This window comes from Acartia tonsa, chromosome 6 (assembly GCF_053477335.1).
Source record: "Acartia tonsa isolate MP-2025a chromosome 6, ASM5347733v1, whole genome shotgun sequence".
Taxonomy (NCBI): Eukaryota; Metazoa; Arthropoda; class Copepoda; order Calanoida; family Acartiidae; genus Acartia; species Acartia tonsa.
The window spans coordinates 3,350,132-3,362,741 of NC_137265.1; the positions used below are offsets into that span (position 1 = coordinate 3,350,132).

The following is a 12,610-nucleotide window of genomic DNA, read 5'->3' on the forward strand; positions in this document are numbered from 1 at the left end:
AACATAGGAGTTAATTTACTAATTCATTTTTCTCTGAAACCTAACCATGCAGTCTTTTTACAAATAGACCTAAATATTGTATAATGCCAGAACAGTTATTTATCGCATCGTATTATAGACAGCTTTCAGTGGATATTAAGCGATAGATTATAAGATTAAAACCAGTTTTGCTAGCCCCGATGGGCCAAAGTACTTGGCTAACAAAACTAGTATTAATTTAATGTTTTAAAAATCAATATTAGTTGAAAATTCTTCAATTTGATGCTGTACATGATTTTTTTAGTATGGATCAGAACCGGTTCTAATCCACCGGATATTGATCGGTTTCGAAGCATTAAGATTAGTATGTCTAGATGCATTGTTGCGGAATAATTTAGAAATAATCAGGGAGGGAGGGGACATTGGGCTGTTTATTACACTAGTCCCCAAAGTTTTATAATAACATTTTATAACATTTGTTGGCTTAACAACTTTGGGGACTTTCAATAATAGATTGGTTGGTTCATATGTTGAGTGTCTAAACGTTTTAACAACTAATTGTACTCTACAGAAGGGGTAATTTGTGTATAATTGTTGGGAATGTACTTCAATTTATCGGTCATTGTCATATCCCTGGAAAATAATACATATTTGTTATATGTATTAAGGTTTATTATATTCGCAGACACACAAATTAAACAGTTTATTATGGATATAATGAAATAATATTGATTTTTAAAATTATGTATAAGCACATTTTAAAGTGTATTTGTTTAGGTTTAATCAAAATTTAAAACATGTTGTTTTCTATCTGCACATAAAGATCTCGTTAACTGCTGTTCTTCCTTTACACTTTACAGTGTATACTGGCCTCTCAATGGCTATTCTATCGTATGACGTCATAATCTGTTGAGGGACTTTAATCATCTTCAGGGAAGTTTTTAGGATTTTTGCATAGCCTTCAACCTCACAAGAGAAATCGCCCCTGGAAACTTAATGAACCAACCAATCAAAATTCAATAAAAGTCCCTAAAGTTGTTAAGCCAACGAATAAGGAAACGTTATTATATAACTTTGGGGACTAGTGCAATAAACAACCCAATGTCCCCTCCCTCCCTAAGTACAGTACATCTATAATACAAAGTAGAACGATGTCTGTCTGTCTGTACCGAAATATCTCGCTAACCGCTGAACCGATTGGGTTCTCCTTGACAGGGTAGCTTTTCATAGGTCCCAGGAAGGTTTATAACTATTTTTGGGGAGGGTACCACCACCATCCCAAGAGAAATCACAAAAGAATCGAAAAAAAATTTTACGAAGATACTTTAGCGCAACATAGAGAAAATTAAATATTTGAAAAAAAAAACATTTAAAGTGTCACTAGATCGAGGCCTTTAGGGGCGTAGCCGCTAGTACACATTAAAGACTTCAATGATATGCGAGATATGTTTTAGGAGAAATTTTAGCGCCATGTAAAGTGAAATAAAATTTGTTTCAGTTATTCTATTTCAGGCAATAAAGCTGAAACTTTGTATGTCATTTCTGTCCTATATTTCGTTACAATCAAGGATAGGGATAAATATTTATAAGAATAAAAGCTAGGACTGGGAATTGGATTAATGATTGCTGGCATGGATTATCTCAAATTAAGCGGTTGGCTGTAATTATGTAGCAGATTAGCAAAAATGGCGGCTGAAAACTACATCAAGTACCTGACAGCCTTTCGCAGATATCAAAATTTGTAAGATTAAACAAGTTTTGTCAGCTCCTGGGCTAACAAAACTACTGGTATTTCTTGTGATTTTTATTTTAATATTTGTGAAAATTATCCATGATACTATGCTATACACGATTATTCAGTATGGCTGAGAACCGGCTATACTTCAGCGGATTTCGAAGCCATACTGGAACAGTCCACTTCTTTCCAGCGTATGAAAGATGCTTAAAATAAGCATTATTTGTTTATGATTTCAGATCATATTGTATGCTTTGTCTACTATTTTTTATGAATCTTTGTCTTCAGTATTCATTTTTTTGTTTGGATGTATGGAATTTCAGAAGCGGACATCTGTTTAAAATGTATGTTTTGATTTAACAAGGATAAAACAATTTAGAAAAACAAGGATGACAACATCCATAAGTAGCTCAGCACAGAAAATTATGGATAACAATACGGACAAGGAGATTTGAAAAGCATACTGGATGCTCATAAAAACGGAAATTTAATTTTGATACTATTATTCACAAAAACATATAAAAAAGCTACCTGTCCTTTCATCTTTGAACACAAAAAAACTCTTTGAACGATGGAAAATTTGATTTTTATATCTTTATCCACAAAAATTTGCTAAATCGAATAAAAATCCAAAGATATGGGAGAAAATGTGATAAATATAAAAATAGCCGAAAACCTGCTAAAATGCAGTTGGACCACCATGTATGTTTCATAGTTGATTATGCTCCTTAATGATGGGAACGTTTACAAGAAGTTTCAGTCGTCTATCTTCAATAGGTGAAGATAAAACGTGCCTTACGGACAGATAGACTTTTCGAATTATAGAGTAGCTTCGCTACTAAAATTAACATTGATTTAGAAAAGAGAAAATTAAACTGTTTATATATTTACAATATTAATAAAACATAAAATTAATACATTACAATTTGGATGAAGATCGATGAGAGGTGATCAATACCATATTATTTTCCATTGTACTATCCCTGTAAATCTATACAACATGCAGCTTTAACATAACACGAGTGATAATTTAGGGTTGAAATAAAAAGTTCGGGAAGTTGGGGGTTGAAAAAATAAACCAAAATGGACAAAGATTGAATGGAAAAAAATCTGTAAAAAAGTAGAAAGTTTGAAAAAAGCACCTGCTTTGTTCATCCTCTCTCTCTCTCTCTCTCTCTCTCTCTCTCTCTCTCTCTCTCTCTCTCTCTCTCTCTCTCTCTCTCTCTCTTCCTGTCTCTCCTTCCTGGTTAATTTTTTTCAGGAAACAATGGAGTATGGATCATCTTTTATCTAAACAGGGAAATATATGTAGCAAATTAAAAAATGAATATATCAAAAAATAAAACGGATAGGTTCATATAGAGAGAACAATTGTTTTATTTAACTTTTCAGTTATTAAAATCGTTTTCTTTTAACAGTTCAGAAAGACTGACGACTTACGGACGTAAGGACAATGACAAACCCTTATTATTAAATAGCAAAATAGAAATATTTTTTTTTATTTATATATTTAAATAGATTAATATAATATATTATTCTGAACTAACATTAAAGGTAAAAATGTATAATAAAGAGAAAGCTAGTATTTTAGACTAGTTAAAATAACCGTGACAAGTCTTAGTTAAAGAGAGCAATTTTAAAGTTATGGAAGAATTTATTCTATTTAAAATTATTTTAAAAATTCTCGATCACTTTCATTATTTCAAGAGATAATATATGAGTGGGGCCATTTTTCAACCAATATGATTATTTTCTTTCTTATCACCGGATATTGCGGTTTAGGTCTTTTAATTTGACTAACTTTACACAAATTTATATGCTGACTACAAGGAAGATAATATCCAGGCGGATCTAAAGGTATAAGACAATGGCCGATAAATTGATGTACATCCCAATGATGATACATAAAAATACCCCTTCTGTAGATTAAAATTATTAGTTAAAACTTTAAGATTCTCAACTAAATAAACCAACCAATCAAAACTCGATAAAAAAGTCCGCAAGGTTTTTAAACCAAAGAATAAGAAAACCTTATTGTAAGACTTTGGGGACCAGTGTTAAAAAACATCCCAATGTGTTCTTCAATATTGATTGGTATGTTCAAATTAGAATTGTTTAACTTTTTTATTTAAGAATTTTAAACTACTGAAGGAGTAATTATTCGCCTTGAGGTTGTACATTTATCATCCATTGTCTCCTGTTGTTTATTAGTCATGACAATCCCTATCTATAATACAACGTAGAACGATGTCTGTCTGTCTGTGTTCCGAAGGATCTCGCTAACCTCTGAACCGATCGGGTCTTCTTAACAGGGTAGCAATAGCTTCATATAGGGCGCAGGAAGGATTATAACTATTTTGTGGGAGGGTACCACCACTCTCCCAATAGAAATCACAAAAAGATATAAAAAAGTTTTTTTACGTAGAGACTTGAACGCAACATAGAAATTATTAGAAAATTCTAAACAACATTTAAAGTTCCTCTAGTAAGCATATAAAAAAGAAAAAAATGCCAAATTTAACATTTTTAGGACAAATTCGAAAACTCAAAATCGAAAACATTACTTATTGACATTGATGTTTGGACAGACTGACGTACAGACAGACCTATGATGTAGAGTATCATTATAAGCTTCATAAAAACAAAACACAACAAGGAAGCACATGTTCATAACACGAAAGAATGCAATAAACAAAATCATACTTTTATACATATTCAGGCTTTTTCAAGGAAGCTCTAGTTATGTAAGTTATGTCCAATTCTCGACAGCCGCGTGTTAGCTATGACTTAGCCTTAAATTCAAACCCATTTTGATGCTTTAGAATTTTTTGTTTTGAAATAGGGATTGCCATAGTTGGGTCAGGTTTAGACTTTCAGATGCTTTTTAAAATAGTAAAAGGTTGACTCTATGAGGCTTACAGGCGGCTGATTTCCCTTATTAAATCCCCTGTCTAAAAAATTATTGAAAACGAGACTTTTCTATTTCACGTTAAAGTTACCACAAAGAAATCAATTGGGAGAAAAGTGTGATGTAGGTTATTTACAGGGATCGGCAGCAGCGTGTTAGCTACGACTTAGCCTTAAATTTAAATCAATTTGAAAGCTTTAGTAGAATTTTTTTTTAAATATCGTCAGTTTGGGTCAGGTTTAGACTTTCAGATGCTTTTTAAAATAGTAAAAGATTGACTCTATGAGGCTTACAGGCGGCTGATTTTCTTTGAAATAATTGAAAACGACACTTTCCTATTTCACGTTAACGTTACCATAAAAAAATTTAACTTGGAGATGAGGGGAGAAAATCGCTCAAAAAAATCTGACGTATAAAAATGAAGGATGAGGAGAGGAGGAGTGGGAAAGAGGTGGATAATCCCTTATTTTTATGACGTCACATGCAGATTTTTTTAGCGACTTTCTCCCCTCACATTGGGAGTAATGTGTCTTTTTCAATGTAACTAAAATGTTTAATTTTGATTCAATTTTAGAATTTAAAAACATTGGAATAATTTTGTGTTTTCCGCGTTTACTAAAGGATTTAAAACATAAATCTATTAAATGAAATGTATAACTTTTAACAAGTATCATTTGATTTATATTTTTTGAATGCCATAAGGTTGTCATTATTGGTATTGCTTTCATGCTAAAGATCAAGCTGCTAACGTCGCAGCTGCCAGTGTTTACAAATTTAGTTCTTTCCTCGCATTCAAACGTCTATCTATAATACAAAGTAGTACAACGATGTCTGTCTGTTTGTTTGTGTGTTTGTGTGTTTGTGTGTTTGTGTGTTTGTCTGTTTGTAGCGAAGGATCTCGCTAACCGCTGAACCGATCGGGTTCTCCTTTACAGGGTAGCTTCTCATAGTTCCCGGGAAGGTTTATAACTATTTTCTTGGGGGGTGGGACACCCCTAACCCCCCCAAAAATGAAAAATACCCCCCCCCCAAAAAAAAAAAAAAAAAAATTTTATTTTTATTTTAAATCTAAAATACGAAAAATTGGTTTGATCAAACCTCTTGGGGCAAAGCCCCTAGAGGCTAGGGGCGAAGCCGCTAGTTTTGATTATAAAACAATGAATAGATGACATGAGTTTAAATAAATACCTTATTCAATTTAGAAATTTCAACTCTGACTCACACAGTTTAGAAAACTTTTTAAAAGCGAAGCTTTTCTATAATTAGGGTGGATCCGTCCGTACGTCCGTAACGGATAGCTTTTTTCCTTAATTTAGGCATTTTAGAATTGTCCTATAGATTTCAAACTTTGCTTGGTGATTCCTCGTAGCATCTCTATAATCATTACCAAAATGTCCGTACGTCCATTTTAAACATGTTGATTTTTTACTTTTTTAACAACAAACTTTTATGTGATCTAATCATCCGATTGATCTGATTTTTGGTATATTGATTCCTGGGACAACAAAGTATAATGTTTTAAGCGAAGCAACTCTATAATCAAGTCCTAAAAATGTAAGTATGTCAATTAACATTATCCTGTATCAAGCAGTTTTTCAACAAATTTTCTTACAATTTTGATTCCACTCTTACATGTACATTTATATTCTGATTATTCAGTTCTGACACTAAACAAGTATTAATGTCCATTTATCCTACCGTTTCAGTGCTTCGCTTTTATGGATGTTGTCATCCTTGTTGTAATGTTATTTATGCTTAGCATAACAAGTATGACAACATACATTAAAGAGAAGCTCATAAAATCAAACAAACAATAAATTAAAATACACACAAATTCAAGTAATACCTATAGAGTTGCTACGATTTATATATATTGTACCTAATTGTTCCAGGAATCATCCAACAAAGTTTAAGCTAAGATGATACGAACAATTAGATCCGCCTCTGCTTGCCCTAAATGTACAAAAGCTTTATCTAAAAAAAATAAATAGCTCTTATCGTTAAATTAGTCATGTTAGAATTATCCTTTCGGTTTCAATCTTTGTATGACGATTTCTGTAACAGTTAAGTGCGATTTGGAAAGCGTAGCAACTCTATAACCGTTTCCAGAAACGCCGTAAGTCTATTTATGAAATACCCAGTTCTCTTTAAGTGTCGTATCCGTTTGTTTTACCATCTGATTTTTAGATCTTCGCTTTTATGGATGTTGTCATTCTTATATTTGAATGGTTTATGTTTATAAGTCTGAGAAGGATTCTTAAAAAATTTAGGGTAGCTGCTCGCTGTTGAGGCAAAATAGCCTTTTTTTTTAAATCCTCAAAATCACATAAAAAATCTACAAAAATTAAACAAAATCTTTTTTTTCACAAAAATAATTTTGCCACACTAGCGAGCAACGACTCTAATTTTTTTTTAAAGAATCCACCTCTGGTTAATGATTAGGTCAAAAGGAATGCGGATTGCCAATTTGTTAAGCACATAAACCAGGATCTAAAAAGCTTTTTAGTTTCGCTTTCTAATTTGTTTTTCTGCTACTAGCGGTTAGGCCCCTAGAGGCCTCTAGTTGCACTTTAAATGTTTTTTTTTAAATAATACGTAACCTTTCTACGTTGCGTACAAGTCTTTATTTAAAAAAATCATTTTTTTATTTCTTTTGGGAGGGTGGTGGTACCCTCCCCCAAAATAGTTATAAACCTTCCCGGGACCTATGAGAAGCTACCCTGTTAAGGAGAACCCGATAAGCGATTAGCGAGTTCCTTTGGTACAAACAAACAGACAGACAAACACACATCCTGTTACTTTATTATAAGGATAAGTTCTATTTCATAGATTTGCATATGAAAGAAAGAAAATCCGCCATTTCTTAGAAGTAACAATTCTGTCAATAGGAAGATAATTTGCAAGTATTTGAAGTACTATCGGTTTCGCCCCTAACCTCTAGGGACTTTGCCCAAAGAGGTTTGAGTTCGTATTTTAGATTTAAAAGAAAAATAAAAAAACATTTATTTTGGTAGGGGAAATATTTTTTTTTTTTTTGGGGGGGGGGGCTAGTCGACCCCACTGTTTAAATTTTAGTTTTAAAAAGAATTTTTTTTGGCGAAGCCACTAGTAATCAATAAAATGCAAATTATTTTACACCTGTGTAACATAAATATTAACAAATGTTTTTTTTTCTCTATTAAAATCGATAATAATTAGTCTTGTCATTCTATTTAAATATGTAAAAATGGATTTATTATTACTTCCATCTTACACCAGATTAACATGTACTCTAATAAAGTGAAACTTGTAGCTGGTTAAAATAACGTTCCCCTCTCTTCCTGGTGGATGAACGAACTGACCAATAAGTGATGTCCAGTCCATGTTAGCAAACTAAATTAACGACAATTTTTACCCAGTCATAATATTTACGTATATCCATTTATATAAATTGCAACAGAATATGTATATAAACGAGAATAATATCATCCATAAGTAGCAGAGCTCACTTATAAAAAAAAAGAAATAAAATTTTTTTTCTGTATTTCTCTCAGAAAAAAAGCTAAAAGACAGTCGGACAAAGTGAGTTATGTAGTCAGTCACGGATGTGCTCTGTTCATGAAACCAGTACGTCTTCTACCTTTGATAGCAGCCAAGAAAATTGCATTTATCGAACAAAAATATAAAACTCTCATACTTTTTATGGCCTTGTTCAACATTAGGTCCTTTTTTAAAGTTAATATGCTTATTCTTAAACTCTTTTTATAGAAAATTTTGCATCAAATAATTTTAACATTTAATGGATTCATGGACTAAGGGACATTATTAGTTAGTTATATTATACACCTATAATCAGAGAGAGCGAGGTTACAATGGGATGTTCATTACACAAGTCCCCAAAGTTTTCTTATTCTTTGGCTTAACAACTTTGGGTACTTTTTCTGAATTTTGATTGGTGGGTTTGTTAAGTTTTCAACAACTTATTTTAATCTACAGATGGGGTAATACTGTGTGTCATAATTGGGCATCATTTATAGGCCATTGTCTTATCCCCTTAGATCCCTGATTCTAATACTTACAATAAAAATATTGAACATAAAATATGGGGGCAGATTAATATATCATTGTCCTATCCCTCTGTCTCCCTTTATGGATTAAAGTATCAAGTTGTTTACAATTGTTAGGAGTAGAAAAAATTGGCGAAAAAAATCGCAGTTTCCCATCCAGATGATTTTGAACCCCTTCAGAATTTCAGCTATGATCTTAAGTGATAGGACAATGGCCGTTTAATTGATATACATCATCAATGATGATACACAAAATTATCCCTTCTGTAGAGTTCAATTAGTGGTTGAAAACCAAAAATTAAAATTAAGCATACGAATAAGAAAACGTTATTACTAAACGTCTGGTACTAGTGTAATAAACAGCAAATTGTCCCCTTCCTCCATGGAATCACATAATTACTGCGTGCTGGTTACTCTTAAGTATAGCAGCAATAATCTATAAGTTACAGAATTTCCGTCTGTCTGTCAACAAGATAACAAGTTTTACGAATTTTATGATCATTGATATGATTTGCTCCCGTTAGAGCCTTCAGATATTGCCTCAGGTGACGATGATTCACGTATCCAGGGCGGGGTATTGGTTATAGTTTTCAACTAGCAATAACAGCACCTCTCTATTCGATCATTGGTTACTGTATCGCCTCTGCGCAAAGTTACTAATGATCATCACATCATAAAGAGCTTTTGAATATTTTTAAAAAGTTATATTGACAAAAAAAGTACTAATATTTTGCGGTCAGCTTTATTCTTGGTCTTAGGACTGCTTACAAAAACACTTAAATAAACAATTTATTATAGCCAAAGAAGTGATTTTCTTAATTTTTTAGGTTTTTAGGTGTTTAATTTGAGACATCTAGCAGCAAAAAGTTAAACTATATATACAACAAGTTTGTTGATATTGTAGTCATGAAAATGGGCGGGACTTCATTTAAATCCATAGGTTTAAGTATGAGAAAAATGGGCGTGTCTTAAAAGCTTAACAACTCTAAATCTTCAATTATTTTCCAAAGGAGTAAAGTACTTAACTAGTGTCTGCATTTTCGTTTATGCTGGGATCTAAAGGTATAAGACAATGGCCGATTAATTGATGTACATCCCCAATAATTATACACAAAATTACCTTCTCTTTAGATTACAATTAGTGGTTGAAACCTTTAGATACTCAAATTAATTAACCTACCAATCAAATTCAATAAAAGTCCTAAAGTTATTAAGCCAAAGAATAAGAAAACGTTATCATAAAACTTGGGTGACTAGTGTAATTTACAGTCCAATATCCCGCCCCCCTGCGTTTATTTCATTACTACAGATTGTATAACAGTTTACTGTTTATTTTTATTCAAAACACATCCTAGTTTCAAAATTTTACAAACAAAAAGAGGCTTTGAATGTGGTTAAAATGAATGTTCAGGATATTATGAATTTTGTGATTTTTAAAGAATTAAATGCAGTTTTTAGCATGCACGAAATACTATCATATTTATGGGATTTAAGAAACAGTAAAAAAATAAAATTTATGTTAAAAATTGCTTTAACAAGAATGACAACGTCCATAAAAGCGAAGCTCTGAAACGGTAAGACAAACGAACATTATTTAGAATATAAATGTAAAATTTCGAGGAAAAAAAATTAAGTAAATTCGTCAAAAAACAGCTTAAATACTGGATAATGTTTAAGGACATATTTGCATTTTTAGGACTTGATTATAGAGATGCTTCACTTATAACATTGTACTTTGTTGTCCTAGAAATCAGTATTCCAAAAATCAGACCAATCGGATAATTTACTCACATAAAAATTTATTGTTAAAAAGTTAAAATCAACATGTTTAAAATGAACGTACGGACAATCTGGTAATGATTGTAGAGTTCCTATGTGCTCTAACTACTACAGGGATCACAATGCATGGTTTGAAATCGATAGGACAATTCTAACATGTCTAAATTAACGAAAAGAGCTATCTGTCACGGACGGACAGACCGAACCCTAATTATAGAAAAGCTTTGCTTTTAAAAATAGATTGTATCCTTATATTAATGTTACAGGATATCTCTGTGTCTGTATTTAAGGATCTGGTTACCCACTTAACCAATATGATTCTACTTTACAATGTAGCTTCTTATAGTTTCTGGGAAGGTTTATAACTATTATTATTATAACTATAACTAATTTTTTTTCATTTTTAAAAATTAAGATAAAAGAGGGGAGCCGAATTTTACCACCCTCCCCCCCCCCCTGCACAACTCAAGGGCTCCTAGAGACCTCTAGGGGGCATATCTGCTATATTTTTTTTCTGTAATTATAGCCCGATGTACGGACAGTGTCATATCCAAATTATACAGAAACTGCGTTTTTTTATCTATTCATCCATGCAAAAATATATATTCAGATATACATAGAATATATAGATGCTTTTAACATATGTTAAATTTGCCACATATGGGGAAACAATGCCATCACATTTTTAGGATTAAAACAAGGATCACAACATCAATTGTGATCGCAGCTTAGTAATTGATAAACAAGGACAATTATGTTTATAAGTATAGCAGCAATATTTGTAATTATATTTCTCATATTCATTCGAATCCAATGGATAAGAACCGGTTCTCATTTTATACGAAAAAACTATGTCTAGCATCGTATTATAACCAGCTATCTACTGATATAAAAAGGTACAATCATAAGATTAAAACTAGTTTTAACTATTATTTCATAGGGAAATCATATTTTAAGGATTAACAAATGAATGAAAACTTACAAATAAAAGTTCACTAATAATGGCAATTTTTCAATTGTTATAAAAGACATAATGAGGCCATTAAAAAATAGATTAAAACCAAGGCAGTTATAGTTTTTTCACCAGTAATAAAAATAAGAGAGAATAAACATATTTATAGATTTAATCCCGTTGGGCCCCTACCCTTACTTATCTAACCTAATTGAATGCATATGCATAGAAATATGAAAATACGAACTATTGAATAAAGTTTGTTATATTCAAAATCATTATAAGAAGAACATTTAAATCCGCAAAACATATAACAAGATTGTTATAGAGTTGCTACGCTTCTATAAGTATTGCATTGAGAAAAGAATAATGAAAATGGTTGCATTATCTCAAAATAGGCCTCACTAATGGATGTAGAATATACGTGGATATTATAACAGGGGAAAAGTTATCGACAAAATAGGCCTAAGCAATGGATGTAGAATATACGTGGATATTATGACAGGGGAAATATTATCGTCAATTCAGCTTTCCAACCTAAAGATGTTAAGACTCTAGGGGGCTTGGTGTCGCTGTGGGTACTATGTAACTAGACCTCTCTCAACGCACCTCGAAACATACTCCACTTATGATTACGGGGTAAAGCGTCCATTCGCCCATCAGACAACCAACTCTCTGTGATGCACGACCTTTGTCTGAGAAGTCCCAACTGTGCATGGTAACGAGTTGCGCCTGTTTTGGGCCAAGGTATTCCCCCCCACTCTAACTATTTACGTCGCGCATCTGACATAGTAGCATTGGGAATCATTTTTAACGTCTATAGTTATGACGCGGTGTCGCACCGAGATTTGAACCTATCACCTTCCCGACGACGAGCGGATTCGCTACGTGTTGAGCCACGGTCGCGAGTTTGCCAACATGAAACTCATTTAATGGTAATTTTGATCATCCAGTTGGATAGGGAGGGAATGAGACCAAGACGGAGGAGGGAGTAATTTTAGCCCACTGTGTGTTTAATCTTGAAACATGAAAATCTGATGTAAGATCCAAGAAATTGTATATCCAATCCATTGCATTGCAAGAGCACCAACTTTTATCCTAAATATTATATGCGTAGCACCTCTATAATTTACAGTATCCCTCACTGACTTACGTAACAGAGATCTTAAGGGATAAGACAATGTCCGATGATTTGATGTACGTCCCCAATG

The 12,610-nt window shown here is 32.5% G+C and overlaps 1 non-coding gene across 1 annotated transcript; it reads right to left on the reverse strand.

Moving 5' to 3' along the window:
- Positions 1-9,182: 9,182 nt before the first annotated feature.
- LOC145323500 (U4 spliceosomal RNA) lies at positions 9,183-9,323 on the reverse strand. Its single transcript, XR_013880998.1, has one exon. It is a non-coding gene; the product is annotated as a U4 spliceosomal RNA (small nuclear RNA).
- Between the last annotated feature and the right edge of the window lie 3,287 nt (positions 9,324-12,610).